This window comes from Telopea speciosissima, chromosome 2, assembly GCF_018873765.1.
Source record: "Telopea speciosissima isolate NSW1024214 ecotype Mountain lineage chromosome 2, Tspe_v1, whole genome shotgun sequence".
NCBI lineage: Eukaryota > Viridiplantae > Streptophyta > Magnoliopsida > Proteales > Proteaceae > Telopea > Telopea speciosissima.
In genome coordinates, this window is record NC_057917.1 from 29962952 (window position 1) to 29989028 (window position 26077).

Here is a 26077-nt window from a genome sequence, read left to right on the forward strand (position 1 = left end):
TCGGTGACACATGTCTATCCCTTCCTACATCTGGCAGTAATACATGAGGGAATCAGCAAAGTAGATTCTTCTCCAATGCACACATCAAACATGTGAGCACTCGCATTTGTACCCTAACATTACATGTCTAGGCATACCCAATGCGACGACCATATGATAAGGGTGCCAACCCAAACCCTAGTCACGACTACCATTTTAAGTATAACTTACGGACACATAATGCTCAAAAAGTTTATATCGCATGTGACAATATTAAACTAAAATGTATAAATGTTCAATACAAAGGTGAACCGGGTTGAATTAGACCGAACCGGGTTTGATGGACACACACTTGTCCAACACCAATTTATCAAATGACAAGCACCATAAGTCAAAACTTGGAAGTTGGGCAGAAATGATAAAATTCCAATAAGTTGGAGGGGGAAAATAAACCCAAGTTATTAGTTGTATTTGTCACGTTATGGTTTAGCTTCTATCCTGGAACCTTTGTAAAAGCTTGGAGATATAATGCTTCTTTGCTTAAGCTTTGTGGTTCTATCTAAATTTTGACCCCTTTGGTTCCTACTTTTTTACTTTTTCATGATCATTCTCTTTGGTGATTGATAGCTCAATGAAGACAAAAGGATTTGAAGAGAGCTACAGCCTTAGGGCAAAAAAATTGTAGAAGGAAAACTAGACTGTCCCAATCAAACCAAAAATTGAAGAGCCTGAACTAGCCAGGTTTAGGACCCTTTGACTGAAAGGAAAATGCAATGAATTGCACCTTGAATATTGTAGCATTTTATTCTCTACAATTATTCCATTGAAGTAACTACAATTAGTATCTTTTCGTTGCAACTAAAGCATTTATTTATCAACAAAGAAAAACAATTGGTAGTTCTAGGGCATTATCTAAGATAAGCCAAAATAGTTAAAGGAATGTGGCCCCATTCTAACTTTCTTCTCTAGTCATTTTCATCCTACAGAGAGCTGAGAACTCAAATTCAAATTCATCAAAATCTTCTTCCTCTTCATTCTCTTCCATTGGCTCAAAATCACTAGCATCTTCCTCAACTTCAGCAGGACCAACAGGTCTTACAAGATAATCTGTTCCCATATCCTCCTGTGTAATTAACATACCATAATGTCAGAAAACAAGACAACTAGAACACGAGATCAAGAATGCAACGCAAGAAAAGTATGCACATTAAGAGGTGAAAAAAAACAAGAGCGAAAGAAAAATATTCCAAGCAAATCATCAGACTCCAAAACAAAAACAAAATACATATATGTTATTATGTATGGATCTCATATGCCAAAAGAGAACCCTATTTGGGTGAACCTAACAGGACAATTCATCGCATACTTAAACAAAAAGAAAAGAAATGTAGGGAGAGAGCTAAGGGAATACTAATAAACCAGCATATTAAACAGGACAGCATACACAACCAAAAAAACCTATAAATAAAAAAAAATTAAGATTACCCACGTGTATTTGAAATAACCAACACCGCAATTGGAATGGGAAAAAAATGTGTTACATCCACACTCCAGCTAATCTATTCTTGAACCCTTACTAGTAGATCAAACCCATGAGGATTAGACTTCACAATTGGATTTGTGCCTTGAGAGTTGAAGGTAAGATGATTCTCTACTTAATTGGATGATTAGACCTCATATCATTTTATTTAAATTTTTTAAACCACGTGATTTAATTCTCTTTATGCAAGCTCTTTGATATATATTTTATGTGTATTATTGTTATCCATTTATACCCATTAAGACCCCCCTCACATGTATATACATTTATGAGAAGAGCCCCCAAGCCTTGGAGATTAGTCTAAGCCAGAATACCCTCTGCGGAGGCACGATCTGGGCAGCCTGCAGAGCCTCCACAAGGGCTAAAAACAGTCCAAATCCGATTGGTGTTGCTTTGGATCATTTGGGCTCGAGCTTGGGGCTTCACCCTTAGTTGACCTAACTCATTTATGACCTAATACACTTATCTAAACCTTGAGATGGGAACCTTAAGTCCTATTTGGGATTCCAACTTCTTAGAACCCATTTTGGACCTTAAAAACTCCCTAACCAAACATGCCCTTAGACACTTAGCTAAACTAACCCAAAACCCTATTCTTCTCCTCATTCTCTCTTTTCTAACATTCAAGAAAAGGAAGAAAACATGGGAGGCTGAGGAAGAAGGAAGGAGGAAGAAGAAGAAGAGGAAAGGAAGAAGGAGAGAGAGAAGGAGGAGCCCCAACACCATTGGAGCCCCTCTTGAGAGCCATCTTCACCCCCAACCAGTTGGAGATCTACCTCTTGGCCTAGGAGCTCGTGGAGAAGGAGGGTTGCAGCCCATTTCTAGCTTGGAAACTTACCCCCTTTGCTGTCCTAAGCTAAACTCTTTGTAACTAAGCTAAACCCCATCAATCCTAGCCTAGACTCACTTGGATTTGGTTGAAATTCATTCAATCTTCAACCAAACCATGGGGCCTCTTAGCCTACTATAAAGGAACCCTATATTTAATGTTAAATACATCAGTTAATGATCCTAGAATACCCATATACAGCCCCTTGGCTTAGATGCCATGAAACCCCCTTGTGAAACCCTAATGTGGGAACCTTTGGAGAAGTAACCCATCCAATCTCCAACCAAATCTTAGGGCTTATTGTCCTACTATAATTAGATCTCCTATTTGATGATTTTAATAGTAATTTGTGGCCCTAAGCTACTATAGAACCATTCCATGGCTGAATCACCATGTGAGACCCATTGTAGGATCTCAAAATAGAAAGACCTTGATGCTAAGACTTGATCCAATGTATGGATCCTATTGAGGATTGAACCCCTATGTAAATAGGAGTTTAGAAGGCTAGAATAACCCTCATGAAGACCTCCAGCAAGCCCTTTAACCTGAGCCCAAAGCAAATGCCCAAGTTGAGGTAAAGAACAACATTTCTGGGTTGTGCGGAGGCAGTTTGTGGGGATGAATTCTGCCTCCGCATGTGCCTCCGCAAAGGCCAGAATGAACTAAAATGCTGCTATTTCTAGGTTTGACATCTGCTTACTATATCAACCATAACTCAGTCGATATATAAGAAAATGATGCAATTCAAATTGCATTGTAAACTAGACTTAAAGGGCTTCATTTCATATGAAGAAACATTTTACCCAATCTGAGTGGAAGACCTATTAAAATGAGTCCAAAGCGGGCTGTTATGCATTGACAACATTGGTAAGACTAAAATTACCTCGGTGACCTCGTCCACTTCTAGGAGGTTTAAGCAAAGGTTGTGAGGGATTTTAATGGAAGTTGTTTATAAATATTAACATCATCTAAACATATTAAATTAGTCAAACACAACTGTCTAGACTGATCGTACGAGTACGCGTGCGAATCGGATTTTGGTTTGAATCACCGATTTGAAGAACAAGGTGAGTGGATTAGATATTTGGACTTAATTTATGGAATACTTTTGTGATGACCTGCTTTGAATTCCATTCATGTCAAACCTGCCCCAGACTGACTGGGATTTTGAATGAAGGATAGAAACCTGTAACCAGTCACCCAAACACACTGTGGAGCATCACTCCAGTGGTTGAATTCAGTAGAGAACCCCCGAGGATGTCATCCTATATGCCTGTTGGAAGATGGGTTGTAGACCCATGCAACTGCACTACTCACAATCTGATGTACTGCTCCAACTCCAGGTACTTTCTCTCCTACCCAAATATGTGGGGTCCCACACCTGTTCAGATGTGTGTCAGGCCTTGGAAGGGGTGTTGGTGCAATGCCCAAGTCATAGGCTTAACACCTGTGCAAGCCTAAGGCAAAAACAACAAAGCTGTATTCTCTGGGCGATGCATTAGGCGATTGGCCCAAAGGCCTAGTGAAACGCCTAGAGTGCCTCAAACTGGTTTATTGGACTCCAAACACCTAGGGATCATACACATAACCTGTGAACACCCCCCAGAGGTTAATGGGAATTTTTTACGCACCCCTGGAATCATGTGGACCCCACCAGTGCAGCCAGAATGCACTCAAAAATGCATTCTTGGGAAGTGGGACCTAAGGACAAACAAGCCTTAGTCATCCTAAAACTATAAATAGGGAGGACCAGCTCCCATTTTCGTTTCCTACTGCTGCTAGTGAATTAGAAAGAGAGAAAGAGAAGGAGGAGGAAGAAGAAGAGAAGGAAAGAAAGAGAAGAAGGAAGGTGAGACCTGAGCCATCTCTGACATTGAACCAGCCTGCAAACAAGATCTAGGCAATGATCTCAGCCTCTGTATACTATTGTTCACCATGATTGACCATAGTTCTCTAGTCTAATTGATGTGTCTCTGACCTGTATTGCTCAGAACACCACTGGGATGCCTAGGGAAGCTTGGGATCTTACATGCTTGATCATTGCATGCAAGATCTGATCATTAAATGGAATGGTATGCTGCTGTTTCTACAGCTAAGACTGAAGTCAGTCTCTGTGCTTGACTGCACTGCATATTTGCACCCAGAGCATGCAGTCTTGGCATGGATCTCTGCATGCAATGAGATCTTTGCATACCTTAGCATAAGATCAGTGTTATTTCATGAAAATACATGTAAAACAAGCCATGCATCCAGCCAAAGCTAGATCTAACCTGTGCTGTCAGAGCTCCCCCAGCTTCCAAATGGGAAAAATAAACTTGAATCCACTTGGACCAATGGATTTGCTTTATTTTTCATCCATGGTCATCCCATTTACATTCTTGATCTAGACCATGGCTGGTCCTACTGCAAAATCCAAGATTTTGAGCCTAAACTCGTGTTAAACAGGCTCTGGGCGATGCACTGGACGATTGGCCCAAACGCCTAGAGATGGCATTTGGGCTCAGATGTGAATTTTGCCTTTTGGACCTTCACCAATGGACCTAGGGCAGTATGGGAAGTATGTAAATGACCAAAATACCCCTCTCTACTAGTCCTTGCTGTCATCCATACCCCGGATGCTCAAGTGGGCCCCACAGGGCTAGGTAACCATGCCCAAAGCTGGATTCAGCTGGGCTGTGAACCCTTGCATTGGTTTGAGAGGTTGTTTGGGCCATGCATAGGCAGGCTATGCTATGGAAATACCAAGAAATGTGAATCTTACATCTCTGGTTGATGCACAAGGAGATAGATCCAAAAGCCCAGTGTAAAACCCAGAGAATTCTAGGTAATACCTGTATAAATACAAGGTCAGTACGATTAAGCCTAGACCAACTCTAGGACACTAATGTAATCTTAAACTTTATTTGAAACACTTTTATGATCCAATAAATTAGGTTTTGATCCCAAGGTCGAGGTGCATAGTCAATTACCAACCGGGACCGAGCCGACAGCTGAACCAGTAGGACTAGAATAAGGTGAGTGAAATTATACCGTGTGTGTAGATGTAACATGGCTATCGAGTCATGACAAATTACAATGATGCTACTTACTCTATTTATTTATTTCAAATACTGTAGATTCTATTAAATAAGGAATGCTTGACTGGTGAATACTGTGAATGAACAATGAATTGCTAGACTAGGTGCCATAGTCAGCTTGAAAATGAGACCTGTGGTAGCCCATAGAATAGGATGCGGCTGATATCACCTGACTCATACTATGCCATATAGATGCATTGGGCTAGAGTATCATCACCTGTGCTACGCACCCTTGCCAATAGGGGTTAAGGTGTTGGATGCCTATGAGAGTGACCATATAAAAAAGAAAAGAAAAGAAAAAGAAAGAAAGAGAAAAGAGATGAAAATGTTATGCACCGAAAAGGTGGTTATGAGGCTATATGCCAGCAAAAAAAATGTGATATGTTGAAATGTGGATGGATGCCTCACAGGTTAATCCCAGAGGGCTAGTCAGGTTGACCTTGGTGACTGATGTGGGAGTTGATCGATCCTCTCTGATAACTCAATGGGTATATCGAGGGAAGGGGTTAAAAGTCCGCATCAGGGATACATGTATTGGGGATTGTAGTAGCACTTACCCGCCTTAGTTGTGATGTTAGGTGGCTAATAAATAAAATGAACTGCACATCATGTAGGACTCATATGGTTATGCTTGCATGTGCATGTATGGTGATATTTCATTCACGGGCTCGGTGGAGATATATTTTTGTTAGATGATCCTGCAAATGGATGTCTCTGTAGCGGGGAGGTTCATCTCCTAGAGATGGGCTTTGGTTACCATGACAATATTGCTATGGACCCGGACGGAGGTCATACCACTGGTGCGAGTCTTTTCAGTGATAGTTGAGGAGGACCCGTGAGGGGTGTGCAGTTGACTCTATTTTTGACTATGGGATTTCTTTTTGGTTTTACTGGGGATCCCTCTTTTGTACAGCTTTGTTTTGGGCTCGGGTTGCCTTGCCCTATTTATATTCTTTTGTAAAGCTGGGTCGAATAGAGTTGGGACTGCTGATGTTCTGAGAGAGAGAGAGAGAACTAAAAACAATGTTGGTTGTACATATTTGCTTTCTTTTGTTTTTCTTTCAAGCTTAATGTAAATATTAGTTTTTTTTTTCCTCAGCACTCTGTGTTATACATCTTGTATTATTGTGGATGTGTGTGTCTGTAAATGGATTAACAACTTCTAGATCCTTGGAGTTTGACGGATTGCTACTGTGCAATTCGGGTCACCTACCTAATCCTCCCAGGGGTGGTTTGAGGGGTGTGATAATTCATGCATGTATGTGATAAATGATAAGATGATCTATGCTAATTTCAATGCATGTTATTAATGATGGATCATGGTAAGAATGGTTTAAGATTATCATGTTGAATGCTAGATGCTTAAGGATTTACAATTATGCTTGAACTGTTATTGTAAATGTGAATGATGGATTTGTATTGCGACATGAATATGAGATATGATTTTGTAATGATTATGCAATGAGATGTGGATGTGAATACTGGTTATGTGTTGGACATGCGATGTTTATGTGATGAGTTGTACGGGTATGTGATCGGGCTGACTATTATTCGATATCACATCCATCGTACTCCTGCATGTGCATGTGTAAGCTAGAGGGGGCGAGAGGATAGCCGGACCGACTGTGATTTTGGTACTATGGACTTGACCTCTGGCTTATACATGAGGGTGCACCTTTTCATAGATGTATGGTTAGGATTACATATTCCCTTGTGCTACACCTCTTACCAACAGGGGGAAAGGTGTTGGGTAACAGATGGTAGCTTCCAACGGACTGGGGTGCCATTCTCAATAGACCACCATTTTTGGGTGAGAGCTTGGGTTATCTTGGGAGCTTGCAGATAACTCGGTGAGGGGGTTAGGTCTTGTAGGTTTCCAACCGCAACTCGGGTGTATCATCGGATTGTTACCGTATTTGACTCATGGGGGATACAACCTAAGGGATGTTGCAGTAGGACTTTACCTCATGGACTAAAGCATTTTGATTGTTAGGTGGATGCATATTAAAACTGAATTCATTATGCATGACTATAAACTGAATCTGATGTGCGAATTGTCTTGGTGGTATGGAACGCTGTGGTATTCATCTGTCATGTCATGTGAGTCTAAGGCAAGCGTGCCAATGCGTGCTAGGAGAAGCGGTGAGCTAATGTAGGCGTACTTATTGCTATTAGAGGTGCGAAGCGGGGATGAAAGTCACAATTGTTTGCCCGGCCGGATAAACTGGAGTTAGGAGTGGAGAGAACTCAGTCTAGTTTGCTCTGCCCTTTCAACAGCTAACCTTCCTTTCTATCAATCGCTTATTGAGAATTTGACATGGCACGAGAAGGAGAACCTTGTCTATAGTTGCATAACAATTTGATCAAATTTTAGTAGGAAAAAGATGCCAAACTCATATTCGAAACCATAATGGTTACCTCTTCATGCATGATTTGCTTAGGCTTGAACTCATTAGACTTTAACCGGATAGCTTCATCCTGGGTTATCACCCACACGTTCACCAAGGCAGTTGCTCTTGAGTGAGAACACAAATAAAGTTCAGCCAAGAAATCATGTTGACTGGATTATGTTGTTAAGAACACTGATCTTGCAAAGAAGACAGACTAACACATCTGATCTCCTGGCGAGTAAGGCATGAAGCATACCACAGCTTAGCAACTACGCTTGGCAGTTGTTCGTATATAATCATCCCCATAAAAAATAATTTGAAGTTAAAATGAAGAGTTATAAATTTAAAACGCTACTTCTAATAATAGTTACAATGTTAAGAACAGTGATCTTGCTAAGAAGACATACCAATACTTCTGATCTAGTATTCGCTCATTGGCTCCCCCCTGTTCAACCAGTTGGACTGGTGGGAGGTCAAGATGGCTTTGACCCTTAAAGCTAAAAAAATTAAATGTATAAATATTGAGAGATATGTCTAATAATAAAGGAAAATGTGTAACACAAACAAAAGTATTGCTGCTTTTTTATCTGTATTTAGGTTGTAATGGGTTAGATATGCTCAAAACTTGCTAACAGCAAGTTACAATTTACAAAGTACGCATATTCCAGATGCCCATTGTTTTAATAATCCAGCTTTATAGGCCATCGGTTCAACCATCTTTGATGGTAGGTCCGTTAAACAAGTTAATATGCTTGAGTGAAAGTGTGGCATTAAGGTTGACCATTCCTTCTTGTGGACGATAGTAAGTTGAACAGTTTAAAAGTTTGGATTCCACACTAATTTGTCAGCAGTACACGTGCATATGCACATGTGGCTGTATGGTGGAGTGAGAGAAGTTATGTTGTGTAATCTCAAATTATTAGCCTACAAACTAACCCAAGATCTCTTCGTGAGTAAGGCATGAAGCATACCACAGCTTTGCAACTACGTTTGGCAGTTGTTCGTATATAATCATCCCCATAAAAAATAATTTGAAGTTAAAATGAAGAGTTATAAATATAAAACGCTACTTCCAATAATAGTTACAATGTTCATTAACATCAATTCTGAAATAACTTCAAAATACACAGTTTTTCGCCATGCCTTTTAGCTATGCCTATCTATTCCTTCTCAATTCTTATCTTCTTCTTTTGCTGATCTTGATTGTCTTCTAAATCAATGATTCTCTTCTTTTCTGCATATCTCCTTGAGTTTCTCTGGAACAATTCTTTTTGATGTTCTACTTGAATAGTTTATATTATCAATTTTGAAGTAGAAATCATATATTTTAGATATGCAACACTTTAAAGAATCTTTGTGCTGCAAAATAAAAAATAAATATTAATTGTTTTATATTTAATTTTAGTTTTTTTTATTTATTTAATAAATTAGTTTTTCAAAATTAATATAATTTATTTATCTTCTCTATTGATTTTGTATATTCAACTGCTGAAACTCCGGTAATTGTTTCAATATCATTAAATATTGTCACAATTATTGTTCCTGTATCATCTGAGACCTTGAATTTCACCAAGTACCTGTCAATGTAAAGTAATTATTTATTTAAAATACTCTTCAAATAAAAAAGTATTGTATTAATTTATTGGTGAAAACGAATCTTACTTCTGTGTGTACTTTGTATCATCATTTGCACATTTTTCGCATGTTACTTTTGCTCCTTGGAGGTGGATTTTTTTGCTACATTTTGTGCATGCGTTGTACCATGGTTCTTCAATGTCAAGTTTTTAGATTATTCCTGTAATATATTAATATTTTTTCTGCAAGTTTGATTATGTTAGAATCCTCAAAGTAAAATGAAAACAATAGTTATGTTTAATATTTTACTATTTAAAATTATAATATATTAACTTATCAAATTTGCAAAAAATGATTTGTCTAATAGATCCTCAATTTTAAGAAGCTCCGCTTCTTTGTATTTTTGTTCTTCTGATTTTGCTTGATTTATTTTTTTGATTTCACTGTTTTCTTTGTACCTGTAACATCATTTTAAAAAATTGAGGTATATGTATTTATATATAATTTTTGAGACATACGATTTTCTAAATTCTTCATTTTTTGGATTTTGAGACATACCATCTTCTTAATTCTTCAGTCTCTGAAATTTTCAGATTTATTTTCGTTAATGTTGCTCCAGTAGTATTTAGTGAGAACCCTGTAATTTGAAAAACAGTATTATTATTATACTTTATGAAAAATAAGTAAAATTTCTAATTTGTACATTACCTTTGTAAGTTGATGTTGCAATTGATGAGAAGGCCACAATTGGATTTTTTGATGCGAAATTCATTATTTTGCTTCCTTCATTTGTAGTATATTCTCCCCATAATGTTAACATTATTGGGTCCGAACTATTAATCAATATGAATAATAGTTAAAATTAATATTAGTTATTGTCTAAAAATATGTTTTAAAAGTATTTAGAAAAACTAATCTTACTCCATATTGATGATCTCTATTTCTCTTTTATCCTTTTTTCCATTGTTTTTTGTTGCTATTGTGACCACATTTTTCACTTTTGTAACTATTCCAATAACACCTGTCAAAAGATAAAAATAATAATTAAACAAATATAGTTAGTATATTGAGTTCATCAACAACTAAATTTAAGTTAATTTATATATAATATTTAATTTTTTAAACATTATAATTACTAACCAAATGTTGTCTCCTTTTTCTCGACTTGCTTTTATAAATCTGTGAGGTTGCTGAAGCTGTATTTCATGTTGACTATTGATGTCCCATCCCTAACTTCTTCTATTATTGACGTGTTGGTCAAAGTTAATTCATGTTCCTTATGAACATTTGGATAATTTAAATTTACCTTTTTCACCAACCCAACCGTGATGAAATATGTTTTGTCAACATTTAGTGTATTATGAAATTTATCTGCAATGTCATTATACATCACTATATGTATTTTTGTTCCCTGCAAAATCAAAATTTGACACTTCAATTAGATATTCTACTAATAAGACTTAAATTTTGGTTTTGAGTGTTATATAAATAAATCACGACATAAAAGTATTTATAAATTTATTTAACGTACCTCATCATCACTTACAGTTATCTTTTGAATTTTTTCTGATCCTTTTTTATTAAAATATTCTTTGATCATATTTTTGTGCAGTACCACCACCTTCAATTTTCAATCTCTTTCGTTTGTCTTTAATTGATTTATGTAGACAATATTTATCATTTTTCCTGTAAAAAATTATGATTTGTTAGTAGGACTTAACATATTGAATAAAAAAAATTTAAAAAATAAACATTGAATTAGAACTTTAATTGTAAAATGTGACAATGATATCTGCAAATATTCTACCATCAAAGGAAACTGTGAGAATAATGATTAGATACCAAATTTGCTTATGACTCTTATATTTCGTTTAGTCAATCATCATTCTTGCCATTTAATGCACATCTTTTTATACGGTCACATTTAATATTAGTTATGTTTTTATCCAAAATTAGTCATTTATAATTTTCTTGTCTCTAATCACTTAGGAACTGTGGTGCATAAAAATCCAATTTCTTGATATCGACATTTACTGCATTCATAGGTAATGACATAAAAGACAGCAAGCTAATATTTTAGCATTGAAGTAGTGTCTTAAAAATAAATGTTTAAAATATATTAAATAAAATAATATAGCATACTTTATTAATGTACATTTGTACAGTTTGTATGTATAACTCTCAAGACGTTGACGATCCCCCTCAGCTTGATATTCTCATGGTACTCAATTTCTCATTTTTCCTGTGATAATAGAAAAAGGTTTAATAGCAAATGATAATATATTTCTATAATTTGAACAGTTTATAATTTTTTTAAATTATATGTACCTATTCTGTAGTAATACTTCTTTGTAGACCACATTTTTGGTATAAGATCCCTTCTCTTTCCTTTCCTTGTCTTCTGGTACTAAAACTTTTATTGTTGACATGGCTATTCCTCTTGATAAAATTACATACAGCTGGCCATGTGAAAATACCGATTGTGATAGATATACTCCAACATGTGGTATAGTTTGGCCTTGTGATTTATTTATTGTCATAGCAAAGCAAAGTCTAATTGAAAATTGCTCTTTTTTTAGATGGAAAGGGTATCTTTCATTTTCTGCTGGACACAATGGTATTCTTGAAAGAGGGGCAAGGTTTCCAGAAATTGTCCAACTGCTATCTCTGCTAGAATAACATTTCTTTTGAATTCACGGCAAACTAACATTGTTCCATTGCATTCTCCCTATGATGGATCTAGATTCCGTAGCAGCATTATTGAACAGTTTTTCTTTAACACCAATCTATGAGGTGGAAGTCCATTAGGCGCCAATAAATTGAGGAATTCTTCTGGGTAATTTGTTTGTGCATCATTAGTTGCTGAATCGAAGCTATAATACGTAACACTATCTCCAGAAAATTGATCAATAAGCTTCTCATTCAATTTATCTAGTGTTTCATTTTTGCTTGCCAAGATTGCCCGTTCTTTAATATATTTAGTCGAATGAGCCTTTTCATGTAATGAAGGAAATATTGTCTTTATCAATTCTTCTTCAGCTTCGATCAAATCTCTGTATTGGATCAACATTTCATCTGGAATGCGTATCATACCTTCTGATTCAGTTAGTTCTTCACCGTTTCCTACTCATAATAGGAATTCACTAAAACTTGAATCAAGTCTTGCCCTCATATTTGCTGTTAGTTGCATCTTTATCATTTTTTTTACCATAGATATGACATTACCAAACTTGCATCTACCATTTCAGTTCTTGTAGCTCGAGGAACAACTGGGAGACTTGTCTGAAGTCGCCTCCGAACACCATGACTTTTCCTCCAAATGAGTATGAATTTTCTATAATATCTTGTAATGTTCTATCAACTACTTCTATTTCTTGTCTTTTAGCCATTGGAGCTTCATCCCATATAATAAGTTTTGTTCTACGTATCAATTTAGCTGTGATACTTTGTTTTGAGAAACTGCAAATACTTGAATCATTGATTTTTGTTGGAATTTTAAATCTTAAATGTGCTATTCTTCCTCCTGGCATTATTGCAGCTGCTACTCCTGAAGTTGCTGTTGCAAGTGCTATTTCATTCTTTGATCGTAGTGTTGCTAGTAGTGCACAATATAAATATGTCTTCCATGTACCTCCTGGCCCATCAATAAAAAAAAATTCCACTCTTTTTGGATTCTACATACTCTAGGATTATATTATAAGCATGTCTTTACTCCAAATTCAGCTTATTTGGTGCATTATATTCTTCCAATGTCATTTCTATTGCATATTCATCTGCAATCTCTCTTGGTTGAGAATCCTTTGTATGTTCTGCAATTTTTCTAATTTTTGGCAAGCCAGAGTCATTTATGCTTCTGCCCACGCTCTATACGAAAGAATTTACATCTGTTATTGTTTGTAATAAATGAGACTCTGATGTCCCAGCTGTTCTTCTGATATCTTCTGACATTGCTTCAAAATTATCATTCCATAACTTCATAACATCTGTTGGCTCACAATAAACAAGTATCATTGTAAAAAGTTTTCGAACAATCCTTGGCATTTGGAAGTGACCTGATTCTTTTAGACATTCAGAAATTGCATCATCACTATTTAGCAGGCCTCTTCTTTGAGCAGCTTTTTTAAAAGTAGAGTATTTGACTTTATCTACACACAATATATCTGTAAATGATGTTGGTCCTCTTATGTGATTTAATAGTAGTCTTAAATAAAATCTTTCCCCTTCTGTAAGATTGGCTGAATTAACACGCCTAATTGATTCCTTTATTTATCTTGTTGTTCAACATTTCGCTTGTTTGTTCCACACATAATGCTCTGGAAATTCTCTATAGAGATATTTTGTCATTTATGGATAAATAGAGTTCATACGAAAAAATTTTGTAAGCATTGTCTTTGATGTATTTTCTGAATGTAGCACATTTTGCAAATTCTGCTTCTCCCAGTACTATATCATTTGTTTATCAGGTAAATGCAATTGCAAGTTGATGACATAAGGGAACATTTTTAATTCAAGTTGAATTCAAAAATTCTCTATATTGCTTCCTATGCAGATACCCATCTTCCATCTCTGAACTGCTTAATTTCATCCATCATGTATTCACCATTATTATATGATACTGAAAATGCCACACGGTCATGACCTTTGTATACATATTTGTATAGGTACTTTACTGCCTTTAAACCAGAGCATATCTCAACATTGATGTGGCAGTCATATCTTGTGAGTAAGTAAGGATTATAAGGGGCAACCCATCTATTATCCAAAAAATGCTTACGTACCTTCACTTTTCTTCCATTATTTCATGTCCTGTAAATAGGATCTGAATCTTTTCTTTGCATTGTTTTCTCATTAAAAGATCTAGGATATCGATTCTTACATACTCCATTTCTCATACAAGCAATTTTCTTATTAAGATATCCGCAAGGTCTATACATCATATGTTTCACAACCTTTTCATATAAATCTGAATATTTTTCTTCCTCAGAAATCTCAGCACAGACGTATCGATCAAATTGATCAGGATTTGTGATCTTGAAATTATTTTGAAGAATGATCAATATATGTGCATGTGGTAATCCCCTCTTCTAAAATTCTATAACATGCACATATCCAACTACTTTGCCAAAGAAGGATTTCTTGAATAATTTATCTTCCAGATCATGTAACTTTGCTCGAAAGATTCTTGCTGTAAGATCTGGTCTATCTTGTGGAATCTGCCCTCGGTATAATTCTTCCTGTATTTCTCTCCACTCTGGGTTGCATGTCATAGTAATAAATAGATCTGGTTTTCCAAATTCTTGAACTAATGTCATAGTATCCAGGTATCTATGCCTCATATCTCTGGGTCCTCCAATAAATGATGCTAGTAGAACAACCTTTTTCCCAATTCGATCACCTCTTGTTTCTCCAGTTAATACACTATTAACAATCCCTTGATATAGTTATGCTCTGATATTCGATTGTTTTGATCGATAGTAATCCAACCTTGTTGATTCTATTTTAATATACATATCAACCACAAATTGATGTAGCAATAGGTCAGCATACAGTAGAATAGATTGATCAAAATCTCGTATTTGTAGCCTATGACATTAATATGCTCTTGGAGATATCATGTTTTTCTTATTCTCATCAAAGTTTGCATATAAAAATCATAAATCATAAATATAAAATATTATCTATAATACTTTTGTTACTGCTTTGCATATTTTCGACCCGAACACTAACCCGAATCCCATTGTAGGCCCAGAACCCGAAGTCGTAGCCCCATGTACCCTGTGGAACGTGGATTGGATGTTTGAGCGAGTAGACACGGAGTTGGAATTTTGGCATCGATACGTCACCTGCCGTTAAAATGACGTGTACCTCCCCCGTGCAATTGTAAAGTTTACAAACAATTGTACAACTCTCGGTAAGCGACCCTAACATGACCACACTCTGATTTAACACTATTTATGCTATTTTTTTTTAAATAAAAAAAAATAGTAATAAACAATAAAATAAAATATTACTTTTTAATAATGCAAGACTTGTTGTGTTATTATTAGTGTTAGTATTTGTATTTTATTTTATTTTTATATATATATAAATCTTTCATATTATAAAAGAGTTTTTTTTTTTTATTTAACTATAATACCTAAGGATACATATATACATGTAGGTATATGGATATATACCAAGTATATAGAAATTTGTATATCATATTATATTATTTTTATTAAATTGCTTAATATGCTAAATAGGTCTTTGACATGTGGAGGAGTGGGTTAGTGTCTTTCTCTAAAAGCAAACACATGGCTTAGGAGGGGTTAGGTGTCATTGGGACTAAAAGAGGAAGATTTATCTAGAGGGTTTAGAAGGGGTAAAAAGGGAATTTCAGGGAATGGATTTCAGATCTGAAATCATAAAAAGCAAAACAGAGAATGGATTTCGTTTTTTTTACATCTCTGTGATTTTGGGAAGGTGTAGAAGAAAGGAGAGGAAAGAAAGAGAGAAAAGAGAAAAGAAGAGAAGAAAGAAGAGGTTTAAGGGAGCAGTTAGAAGAGGACCAACTCTTCTCCATAGGTATTGTTTTTTTTTTCCGTTTCTTTATTCTGAAATTTTCTGAAATTTTTACCTTCCTCTGAATTCAGATTTGATAAGGGAGGTAGAAGAAAAACAAAAGGATTAGTGAAATCAATGGAAGGAGTAGGAGAGGATAAGAGAGAGGATATGGGTTCTAAAAGGGAAGGAAGAAGAGAAGAAGAGAAGGGGAGGAGAGAGAAGGAAAAAAACGGTGGAGAGGGAGAGGGAGGTTCGGCCATGATGCTCAACCCCCACCTCTCCCTTCTTGATATTGGGGATGCTGGCTCCTGCCGCCTGAAACCAACCACCACAGATGGTGGTGGTTGTGCCTCTGTTCAATCTCAGTTTAAAAAAAAAAAAAAAAGAAACAAAAACCTGCTATACTCCAAGAAACGGAAATGAGAAACAGAGGTTGAAGATCTAACTAACTAAAATCTGTTTGGTACTATCACTAAGTATAACTATGGGCCCAACTAATATGTTATAAAAAAACCAAACAGGACTTTAAACAGTAACTTAAAATATGGTATGAGGCTTGTTTGGGAAACAGCAAATGAATGTGATCAGAATCAAAAGCATGAATTGAGTAACCAAACGGTACTCAACACATGAGACAAAAACAAAACAAAACAAAATTCCAGAATGGACAACCTATACGGAAACGGAGATATCTCACTCTCGAGGACCTCAAATCCGCTGATTCCAAAACCTGTGTAAACCAGACTTGACGACACACATTTTTCGTTCAGGAACCGAAATCATATTTGGAGTTTATGGATCTCGTTTCGGCTGGTGAACATACCCGATCGACAAACTAGAATTTTTGAACTGATCTAATGGAAACTGTGATAACTCACCAATGGTATATCGTAAATTCACGAAACCAACGCCAAAATTTTCGTAACAGAAGCATGTTCGAAAACCATGTTTCGGTCCAACATCCACTCCAAACAAAAATTCCCCAAATCTGATATCGAAGTCAAGGTTTAGACAAAGGCATGGATTTTGGAGAGTTGGGCTATGTCAATCATGTGCCCCTCACCGTAAATGACTTTAGCTCGATTCTAGTCCTGTTAAAATCACAACAGAAAGAAATACCATTTTCATAAAGATGCTCAAAACCGAAACTTAATTAACATTTGAGGTTCGACAATACAACAAAGTCACCTGAAATTCAAATGAACAAGAAACAAATAAAGATTTAACAAAATACCGATTACGGATTCTAATGAACTAAACCTTGTAACAGGAAGTTAAATATTCCACCAGGACCAGATCCGAAGCTCATCTCTGACCCAAACTCGGTAGACTCCGTGCTAAAAAGAAAAGGTAAGTGGGGATAGGCTTGATTGTTTTAATAATGTTGATTCCATTCTTATATATAATTGTCATTGTTTAAATGCATATTTAATTCCAGTTTTACATATTATGATCTTATTATTATGATTATAAACGTGAACAATGTACTGTGAAATGATATGCTATGTGAATGTTTGTGATAGAATAGACGCCGTAGTCGGCTTGGAAACGAGTGGTATGGTGTGCCATAGTATGGGATGCTGGAGCACAGTACACCTCATACGATGCCATTTAGATGCACATGGCTAGGGATATCAATTCCTTAATGCTACAACCCTTACCAACAGGGGTTCGGGTGTTGGTGATCGTAGCGCCTTGTCCTGAGGAGTACATGTCGGGGGTGGGGTCTAGGCTATGATTATCAGGGGTCTACCCACGGGAAGGTATACCGTACTGATGATCGATGTGGGCCTCATACAACAATTGAGGTTACATCTCGGGGAGGTGCAAAAGGAACCGAGATTGTTTCCCGAGTTGTTGGCGTGGCATTAACCTAGTGACTTAGGCATTGCTTGTTAGGTGAGAATTAAGATTAAAATTGAATTCATGCATTTAGGATTCATGCTAGTGTATGTGTGGTCTATCCTTCACTTTCTGGGCTCGGTGGAGCTCACCCCCGTGAAATTTTATCTTTTTAGATGATACTGCAGGTGGATATTATGGTGGCGGAGAAGATAACTTCGAGCTTGAGGGTTATGGTGATGGTATGCATGCTGATATGGACGGAGAGGGGTGTGAGCCCTATTATCAAACGATCAAGGTGTCCCGGGAGAATAGGGACTAGTGATGTAGACCGACCTTTCCATTTCTTTTGTTTTTCCCTTATATTCTTTTGATGGATGAAAATCCATTGTAAATACTAAATAGGTTACCTTCTTCCTTTCTGGGATGCTATGTATAAAGGTAATCTGAATGTAGGGACTAGGATGTGGACAATACAACTGGAGCTTTATGTAAATATTACAACTTGGGCGCACTCTGACAATAAAACCATATTTATATTTTAAACTTTATTTTGCTTGTGACTTGTATTTACTGCATCTGGATCCTGGAGGTGTTTGGATACCTCGGGTATTCGGGTCAACCATCGGATCCTCCCAGGGGGTGGTTCCGGGGTGTGACAACTTTATTTTTAGTAATAGATTAATGATATAATCTTTGTATACATACCTTGATCGTTGACACTTTCATCATCAAATATAGCTTTCTCTCTTGTTATATCTTGTAAAACAGTACATGGCTCAATTTTCTTCTTGATACGTCTATGTCATCCAACCTCTCCATTTGGGTATAGAAGAGGATATTGTAACGCATCATAACATCCATAATAATGATTCACTCTATGTTTTCTACCTGAAAGTCCTTGAATTAATATATCACATTTTTGCTTTCTGATAAGATTATTACCTTCTATCCAAATAGCTCCAACTTGGTCCACTGATGGTGTATTGTATACTCTCTGATCAAGATTTATGTCGCTTCTGATCAATATTTCGTAGCTCTCTAATGACTGTACATCTTTCAAGCTTCTGAAGAAACGTGCATATGGATTATTTTGAAGTATATCCATCAGTTTTTGCGCAATAGGTTCTTTTAGATTAGAATCTTCTATTATCTTCATTCTATTCTGAAGTTCATTGTATGTATCATAAATGTATAGCTGCGAGAAGCATGGTCGGTCCTCTTGTTCTGGGGAGATTGGAGGCATAAAAGAGATGCAGCAATGTTGAAAAGACAACTATCTCACTTGCAAGCATATTTGGGTGGAATCCAATATATGACGGGGTTGCCTGATATTGTAATCATCGTTGATCAGCAAGAAGAATATACGGCTCTTCAAGAATGTGTCACTTTGGGGAGAACCACCACTTAACGGCCAAAGCCAATCACCCTCCATGATTAAGTGGGGTCTCTACAGACAGGGAAGTTCTACCAAAGGTCAAAGGCCTCAACTTAATCGGAATTAAATCCATAATACAATCCACAATGATGGTATATACAGCCAACTGAAAATAAAGAAGACCCAGTGGATGGTGTCTTCTTTATTTCTTTTTCTTGTCTGAAATAAATACCCTATTGCACTGTCAATGCGTTTCCAAATACAATCTGTGTAGGGTGCATAGAGAAGACTGGGATGTGCCTCTTATTTTCACCAAATCGTTTCTAAACTGTAGGCCTCAAATGCAATTTTCTGTGATAATATATGATTAATTAGTAAGTGTTTGAAACCAAATTCTCTTCTGGTTATATATACATCCTTGATTGCCTTTGATTCACCATTTGTTTCTGGTTCTGATTCATTCTCAGAATTGGCATAATTTGGCTCTTGTTGAGAACGTGTTTTCTTGTATTGATTAGTTTTGACCCTAAATTTCTGGGGTTCGATCTGGAGCTTTTTAACGATGAAAGAAACTTCATCTTACACAAACTTTTTTTTTTTAAAAAAGAAAATACTAAAAATATTTTCGTTTTCTTCTTCTATTCTTCTATAACTTGAATTGTGTGTATTCATGCATTTATGTATTTGGTTAGAATCAGTTTTCCTATTGGGATAGTTTCTTGACGTCCCATCCTGGAATTTTCTCCTGTATTTGCTCCTAATTCACATAGTTCCACCAATGGCCGGCTTTGATGAGAGCTTCTAAGACAGAACGAGATACAGATCGATGTGCTCATCTTCAATGTGGTCCATTGTGGAACTTTGAATTAATCTGTCCTTCCCCTGCTATTATTGATTTCTATTTTCTGCTTCGGTTTTCAATTTCTCATCCTCCACACAGTTGGGTGCATAGAAAGAAGAATTCAAGTTGAATGAGAAATTCCACATAAAATGGAGTGAACTTATGTCACAGATTCGAATAGAGCATGATGTTATATTACGAGGGAAAATATTGAAAATAATGCTGAAACAGTAATAGAGCAATGCAGGAGGAGAGTAAGCATGTCGTGTACGTACCAAACTCGAATAACTTTTCCAAACTTCCCTTGTTTCCTGGAGCTTGAAGAGAATGCAATCTGCTGGGTGAGAGGGTGGTGGCAGATTTTATACAACCTTGGACAGTGCCGATGGGAGGTGTCCATTCTCGGAACCCAGAATTATAGTGTGCGACGGTTAAGTTGATGGACAGAGAAGGCTGGCTGTGGGGTTTGATCCCTGTTGAAAAATCTGAACAAAAAAGGAGAGGACAGAAAGAAGGCCTGAGTCGACGAAATCGTTCGTCCTTAAGACAGATTTGCACCCTCCTAATCCGCAAGGGTTGCAGCAAACCTGCCTCCCAAGATAAATCAGCGGACTTTATTCGGTTGCGAGACAGTAACACTCGTGAAGCTATCAGAGAATCTTTTTCTTCTTTTTAATCCTCGGTCGAGAGAATTTGTGGCCCATTTATAGGCCCACAAGGCCTGTTCGGATGGGTCACACCCATTGGCTCATATGGCTTGACTCGACAGTCATGACTATTGGGTGGGCTCCCTTGGCTGTTCGTGTGGGCTGCAACTCTTGGGGTCAATGTTAAACCAAGGGTTGCACTCCCTCTTTGATCAGCCACCGATCCAACGGTCGGATCGATCCTAAGCACCCTTTGATCGAGACACCGTCGATCCCGAAAAGATTAAGGCGACATCTGCGACGAGCGCGCACGCGCGAAGTGCAAAGTGCGCCATCAAAGCGCCACATTGCGCTCACGCACACGCACAGCGCGCAGCGCGCTCGGACGGGTACCGCCCCGCTCGTAAGTGCACCGTACAATCTCTTCTAACATTACATGTGATAATAATAACTACTTACTACGACACATATAAATCCAATGAGCTTTCCTTTCATAGCCGATGTGGGACTAAAAGTCCACATCAATATTTTGAAAAATTCCAACAATTTCCCCCAATTTTTTAAAATAATTGAGCCTCAGTCAATAAACTCTCTGTACTTCTAAATCATACTTACATAAAGGTGTCTTTCGACTTGAACCTTTATGTTGTCAAAATACATTAGTACTTGTCAAAAACGAAGTAGCCGTAGCCTTGAACTTAGAATTTTATAGCGACAAATCTAATATACTAGACATATGACTTACTTGAACATAGTTTCAATAGCACATTTATGGCCTTGTGCTTTCATCTTAGGTTTTCATAAGTGCCTTAGAGACAAGCTTTGAATCTCGCAGAAGCGGCCCCACTTCCGCACTTATATAGGTGAATCTAATCAAATGCAATTGTATGACTTGCATTTCCTATAAGGCATAGACTCATTGAAGGATTGATCCTACCCTCTGTCGGTTTCTCCATACAAACATGCACTACCTTGAGATGTCAAGAGATCTTATCTCTACTAGTTGAGTGCATAACCGGTTATTACTACAAGTGTTTTTTCATTGAACTAGTTGACTAGATGTTGGTCTAGTGTCTAGTTGGTTTTCACTTGCAGGTTATCTCTCATTTAAAAGCTTTAAACCCATCTCCCTGGAAGTCTTCCATACCACATCCCTACCCAGGCCTTTTGTAAAGGGATCAGCCAAATTTTCCTTTGACTTTACATAACTAATAGTCACAACTCCTTTGATGAGTTGTTCTCTTACATAGCTATGTCTTAAACTCGATATGCCTTGACTTTCCATTGTAGACTTTATTATAAGCCCTTGATAATGTTGCTTCATTATCACAAGATATTGATATAGCAGGTATTGGCTTAGGCCACAGAGGAATCTCTCGTTAAGAGGTCCCTAAGCCATTCGCTTCCTTTCTCGCCATTGCTAAAGCGATAAATTCAGACTCCATAGTGGAGTGTGAAACTACGATCTGTTTCTTGGATCCCCAAGAAATTGATCCTCCACCCAAGGTAAATATCCAACCACTTGTGGACTTTGATTCATCGGATCCCGTGATCCAATTAGCATCTGTATATCCTTCTAGTAATCAAGGAAAATCCTTATAACTTAATGCATAACTCATTGTGCCCTTTAAGTACTTAAGTACTCTAGAAACTGCATTCCAATGAATTTGTCCAGGGTTATGAGTAAACCTACTCAAAACACCAACCGCAAAAGCTATATCGGACGAGTGCACCGCATGGCATACATTAAGCTGCCAATGATACTAGCGTATTCCAATTGAGATATACAATTCCCTTCATTAGAAATTAATCTAATAGAATGATCATATGGGGTAGCAATGGTTTACAATCCTCATGATTGAATTTCTTTAATATTTTCTTTATGTAATGAGACTGTGTTAAAGAAATACAATCAGAGGATTTAACAATTTTGATTCCCAAAATTATATTTGCTTCACCCATATCTTTCATATCAAAACACGAAGATAGGAAAGCCTTTGTCTCCAAAACAGTGCTTGCATTAGTACCAAAGATTAACATATCATCAACATATAAACATATTATAACACCATGTCCATTCTTGAATTTAGAATAAACACATTTATCAGATTCATTTATTCTAAATCCATTTGCTACAACCTTTTGGTCAAATTTATCATGCCATTGCTTAGGAGCTTGTTTTAGACCATACAAAGATTTGACTAGTTTACAAACCTTACTTTCCTGGCCTTTCAAAACAAACCCTTCAGGTTGTTCCATGTAAACTTCTTCTTCTAAATCTCCATTTAGAAAAGCAGTTTTAACATCCATTTGGTGTATAACAAGTTTATTAATCGATGCTAAAGCAATTAACAATCTAATTGTACTAATTCTAGCAACAGGAGCATATGTATCGAAATAATCAATGCCTTCTTTTTGCTTAAAGCCCTTTGCTACAAGCCTAGCTTTAAACTTATCAATGGTTCCATCGCTTTAAGCTTTCGCTAAAAATCCACTTACAACCAATAGACTTAAAACCAGGAGGTAAATCTGTTAAAACCCATGTTTTATTACCCATAAGAGAATCCATTTCATCATTTATAGCTTCTTGCCAAAAGCGAATCTTGAGAATTCATGGCTTCTAAAAGTCAATGGATCATGTTCAACATTATACACACAAGAATATGTAACTTCATTTCTGTTTCCTTCTACCAAGAATTGATAGAAATCGGACTAAAGGATTTTTCCACTCTAACTCTTTTACTTCTTCTAAGTTCAACACTCTCATTATTCCGAGAATTTGATTGAACAATATCTTGATCCTCCTTGTTTGTATTTTCATTCTTCCGTTTCCTAGAGAATGAATCCTCAAAGAACTCAAGCATCTCTAGATTCCAAAATTGTATTTTGGCTAACGGTCTCTAGAGATTCCATCGTTAGAAATCTATAGGCCTTGCTATGTTGGGCATAGCCAATGAAAATACATTCAATTGCCTTTTCACCTAATTTAGGTCTTTTAGGATCAGTTAATCTTACCAATGCTCTACATCCCCATATTTTGAAATATCCAAGAGAAGGTTTTCTCTTCATCCAATATTCATAGGGAGTGATATTAGTCTTTTTATGGGGTATACGGTTAAGTATATGACAAGCATCATTAATGCTTCCCCCATAAATTCTTTGGTAAGTCGAAGTAAGTAAAAGTGTATTCACCATTTCGTTAGAGTCCTATTTTTTCTTTCGCTACTCCATTCGTTGAGGACTATAAGGTGCCGTTGTTTGATGGATAATTCCATAAACTTCACAAAAATCATCAGTGGAGAAGTATTCTCTTCCCTATCGTTCGTAAGATTTTAATCTTACGATCCAATTGGTTTTTCCACTTCGGCTTTGTAGATTTTGAATTTCTCCAAAGCCTCATCTTTAGTCCTTATGAGATATACATATGTGTATTTTGAACAATCATCTATAAATGTGATGAAATATCTTTTACCACCTCTAGTTAGAATACCTTCTAATTCACACAAATCAGAATGTACTAATTCTAAGAGTTGTGTATTCCTTTCTACTTTCTTAAAAGATTTTCTAGCAATTTTAGACTTGATGCATACGTGAACATTTGTCATGACTAGAAGATGTGCATTCGGTAATAAACCTAATTTAACCATATTTCTCATGCACTTATAATTAACATGCCCAAGTCTAGAATGCCATGTATCAAAAGTAGAAACAATGTAAGCAGAAGATGAGTTTTCATTAATCATATTAAATTTATACATCCCGTTCGATGCATATCCTTTCCCAACATAAACTCCCCTTTGGATACTATGATGTTCCCGACTCAAACAGATTTTAAATCCATGTTTGTCAAGCAAGCTTACTGAGACATTAAGTTCTTCCTAATATCGGGAACATGAAGTACATCATTCAAAGTAGGCTTTTCCCGGATGTGAGATTCAGAACCACTTGTGCCTTTACCTATGACCTTAGCGGTTGAAGAATTTCCCATAAAGAGATCTTGTCCATCTGCTATAGGTTCATAAACTTTGAACAAATTTTTGTTCTTGGCAACATGTTTGGTTGCACCGAATCGATCCACCATTCCTCATCATCACCCTTGCATATACCTCGGATATCATAGCAGCCCAGTCATCATTGTCAATCATGTTGGCTTGGTCCTTTTGTTGCTTCTCCTTGATATAAACTCGCACTTGTTTCTTGAAATGACCGGCTTTTCCGCATTTCCGAAGCCGCTTTGGGGTTAATAAATGTACCCTTTTTCTTCTCGAAACATTGCCTTTCCCATCATACTTTCTCTTCTTGCCCTTAGAAGATGCATTTTCTATGACATGAGCCTTTGGAGATTTTTCCTCAAATTCAAGTTTATCCGTTTGCAGAATTCTCTTCAACTTGGATATACTTAATCAACTCTTGCATAGTCATTGCATCCTTCTTCGTTTCAACTCTTTCCGACAATCTTTCCAAGCAAAAGGTAACTTTGAAATAATAGATGACACTTGGAAAGATTCGTCAAGAGAATGGCCCTCGAGAGATGATTTGATTCATGAGACCTTGCAACTCATAGGTTTGTGAAATAATAGACTTATCTCCTACCATCCTCGTAATCAAACAACTTACTTATAAGAAACTTCTTGTTGCCGCATCCTCAATTTTGTACTTTTTGTAGAGATCCTCCCATAGTTCTCTCGACGTGTTGTCGTAAATTTAGGCTCATACACATCATAAAGTGTGTTTGATAACCCATTGAGGATGTAGCCCTTGCACATGAAATCGTCTTGCTCCCACTTCGCGTCATGCTTTTCGCACCGGTGTCTCTCCATTTGAAGCTCTCGCAGTGGTGTGCGTCGGTGTCGGTGCTCGGCTTCTCTTCGTTCAGACATGAGCAAGTTTCAAAGCGGTGAGGAAGAAATACATCTTCCCTTTCCAACGTTTGAAAAATGACCCATCAAACTTCTCAAGTTTGCTTATCTCGTTCCCTGTATCTTCATGATTGCGTCTCCTCCATTGAGTAAATATTGTCTTAAGATTGTTGAAAATCTGAACAAAAAAGGAGAGGACGAAAGAAGGCTCGAGTCGAACGAAATCATTCTGTCCTTAAGCGCAGATTTGCACCCTCCTAATCCCGCAAAGGGTTGCAGCAAACCTGCCTCCCAAGATAAATCAAAGTGTTCGGTTGCGAGACAGAACACGTGAAGCTATCGAGAGAATCTTTTTCTTCTTTTTAATCCCTGGATGAGAGAATTTGTGGCCCATTTATAGGCCCACAAGGCCTGTTCGGATGGGTCACACCCATTGGCTCATATGGCTTGACCGACGGGTCATGACTATTGGCTGGGCTCCCTTGGCTGTTCGTGTGGGCTGCAACTCTTGGGGTCAATGTTAAACCAAGGGTTGCACTCCTCTTTGATCAGCCACCGATCCAACGGTCGGATCGAT

General features: G+C 37.0%; 1 long non-coding RNA gene across 1 annotated transcript; it reads left to right on the forward strand.

Annotated features, from left to right (window-relative positions):
- Window positions 1–987: 987 nt before the first annotated feature.
- On the forward strand, window positions 988–24780 carry LOC122652517. The gene is made up of 3 exons (XR_006331610.1): window positions 988–1104; window positions 7897–7907; window positions 24770–24780. It is a non-coding gene; the product is annotated as an uncharacterized LOC122652517 (long non-coding RNA).
- Window positions 24781–26077: the final 1297 nt, after the last annotated feature.